The following is a 3,495-nucleotide window of genomic DNA, read 5'->3' on the forward strand; positions in this document are numbered from 1 at the left end:
CTCCACTCAGCATTCGGGGCAGAGCAGAGGTTTGCATGTGGACAGTCAAATGGAGCTGCAGCGCTCTGCAGCTTTCATTCAATACTTCAGCTTAAAAGCAACAGAACTCCTCTAATTATGATTAACATTACTGCAAAAATAGGATACATAACGATTTGGTCGCTATGGCCACCTAATGAAAATTAGGTTAGAGTGTATATATACAGTATATACTGTATATTTAAATGTAATGCATCATTCACTTTCAGAGTGACAGAGGAAATTTGGGGCAATATGTAAACTTTAAATTTTGACATTAAATAGATTAAATAATTTGTTAAATCCAACATTCCTTCATAAAAATGAATAGATACTGCTTTAACCCTTTCTGTCCTAAATTAAAAATCTCCACCTGGATATTTTTGCTTATTGTATCCAGGTCTTTAAATGTCCTGTGAGTAAATACAGTTGCCAATTTATCCATAACAACTGGAACTTTCAATATCTAGCAAGTTATTTTTGCAATTTGCCATCTATTAAAAGAGCGCCTCAGATTAATTTCACTTCCTGTTACCCCTGGGGTGAAATTACCGTAATAACCCGATATTGGCAGGAAAGCGCAATGTCTCCCCTTTCAGAAATGTTAGAATTTTTCAGATAGTGCAAAGTGTGACGGAATTACGGTACTGCAAATTTAGCTGGATTGCCGGCGCTCTGTTTAGGACTTGGAGGGTGAAAGAAATAAAAATGTTCATGTAAAAACATCCAATCTTAAGTATTTTTGGTCTAGTTTCTAGTGCAATATCTTGGTACACTTGAAAATCCTCAGGATTATATGACAAGTCTTTTTTACTGAGATAATACGGATCATATGCATATTTTTTTAAGTTACCTCGTCTGTTCCAGCCCATTTAGGGCATTAGCGACCCATTTTGCTCTGTTCTGAAAAAGAGAAGTCCACTTCCTGGCCCCCATCTGAATTTTGCGCATCATCCAGGTCACATGTCTGAAACCCAGCAATACGTGCAGCATATATGACATTTCAAGATGTCATGATGGTGTTAAATTTTTCTACATGAGAAAGAAAGTTGAGATTGTCTGCATTGTAATACAATCGACTGTTGTTTACACGCCTATGGTTGAATATCTTTTCACATCATTAAATTGCAGAAACATGATGGGGTTGCTACATTAAAAATAACCAGATAAAACAATAAAAACAGTTTTTCTCTCATGTCCAGTTCATAAAACGTCCAGTCTGTCGTGTCTGGGGTCAGTGAAAGTTTGAGGCCCTGAGCATCAGGCCTTTCCAGGGGCTTCAAGGTCACACCACTCCACCAATGCTGAAAGCTTTGTGGTCATTTTTGCCCTGCTAATAGAATTAGCAGGCCATCTGTTTTTGTGCGGCGTGCCAGCCCGGATCCCCTGCTAATTATGTTATAATATCCCGTTCAGCGGCAGCCGTCTTTTTAATATTCCCCCAGCAAACACTCCGGGGGCAGACTTCAATAAAAGCAGGTGGCTGGAGACAGAGACGCAGAAACAGTAACCCACATGCTCCGTTCTAATGAAATAACAGTGAAGCTGAAAGTGTATATCTTACCCGAACTGGGAAATATGCTCAGAGTCTGAGCCATGTTGCCAGGCGACTGCTGCCTGGAATGGCGTGTCTGGAGTGACGGACAGATGGAGGAAGGAAGGACGCGGTGAAGCCAAGCGGCTGGAGTTAGACCCTTTCCAAGTTTATGAGTCTGGATGTTGCTCTGTTGTTGTCACTTCAACTACAAGAGCAGCGTTTGCAGTGTCACATCAGGGGAGGCGTGCAACACAGTTTAATAATCTGAGTCCTCTTCTCTGCAAAATCCAGTTACAGCCACAAACATCGCTCACTGTGTCTGCCTTTACAGTTTAATTATGGGATACTCAGAGCTGCCAGCGCAGCTTTTCTTGTTTGCACTGTAGGTGGTTTGTAATCTGAGTTTAGTCACTTTTTTTCCCCCCTTACAAGCCAGGTCTTTGTTTAGTTGTTGTTTCCTCTGCACATTGACCTTGCTCCAGACAAGTGAGACAGAGATTCACCCGAGCACTCACATTGCGCCTCATTAAATTAGAGTACTGTCAGAGGGGAGCTGAAATAATGCTGCTCCACCCATTGTCTGTCCCTCTTTGTCATCTGAATGAGGCGTGTTATATCGCCTCTCTTGTTGCTTCGCTTCTCTCACAAATGTTGCTGTTCATGAGAGGTGTCACATTTTCTCTCCTGTCTGCAACTTGTTATGAATATATGTATATATGCTTGTATGGTAAGGTAATTTTATTTATATACCACATTTTAAGCAACAAGGCAGCTCAAAGTGCTTTACATGAATTAGAAGGAAATACAAACAAAACAACAAACCAAACGAAGGACAAAAAGGTAAAAGTGTAAAATTACATATTGATTACCCATGTTTAATAGGGATAAGAATAAGTAGTTGATAATTTATAAACTAGTAGGGGTTTGTCTCGATCTTAAGTTTGTTCTGTCACATTTAACATCATACATTAGCAAAAATCTAAAAATTCCTGACAAATATCTCCAAATTAAAATCTACCAATCAACCTACCAACACACCAAGCAACCAACAACCAACCAACCAATCAACCAATCAACCACCAACCAACTAATCAACCAACAACCAACCAACCAATCAACCTACCAACACACCAAGCAACCAACAACCAACCAACAACCAACCAACAACCAACCAACCAATCAACCACCAACCAACTAATCAACCAACAACCAACCAACCAATCAACCACCAACCAACTAATCAACCAACGACCAACCAACCAACCAACCTACCAACACACCAAGTGTTGTGATTTAAACTCGACGGACCAAAAGCGTGTGAGCACACGAACAGGAAATCAGCCAACACAGAATAATCAGAGTTTACTTTTTTTTATTCTTTTTTAGCGCTAGAAAAGAGAGACGCTTACCCTCACAGGCTAATTTGTTGTGGAGTGAATATAACCGAAATTATACAGCATCTGATCAAAAACAGACGATCCATCCCTTATATCTAAGACACGCCCAGTGGTTGCCTGATGTCGTACGTCAGCTTAAGTTTCCATTTCTACAAAGGCCTTTGTGTGAAAGTGAAGAATTCCATGTGTGTAACAAACTGTGTGTGCGTGTCCTTGATTCGCGTCTCAACACAAGCAACCAACAACCAATCAACCAACCTACCAACACACCAAGCAACCAACAACCAACCAACACACCAAGCAACCAACAACCAACCAACCAATCAACCAACCAACACATCAAGCAACCAACAACCAACCAACCAATCAACCAACCAACACACCAACCAACCAACAACCAACCAACCAAGCAACCAACAACCAACCAACACACCAACCAACCAACAACCAACCAACCAATCAACCAATCAACCTACCAACACACCAACAACCAGCCAACCAACCAACACATCAAGCAACCAACAACCAACCAACCAACCAACA

This window comes from Xiphophorus hellerii, chromosome 16 (assembly GCF_003331165.1).
Source record: "Xiphophorus hellerii strain 12219 chromosome 16, Xiphophorus_hellerii-4.1, whole genome shotgun sequence".
NCBI classification, from domain to species: Eukaryota; Metazoa; Chordata; class Actinopteri; order Cyprinodontiformes; family Poeciliidae; genus Xiphophorus; species Xiphophorus hellerii.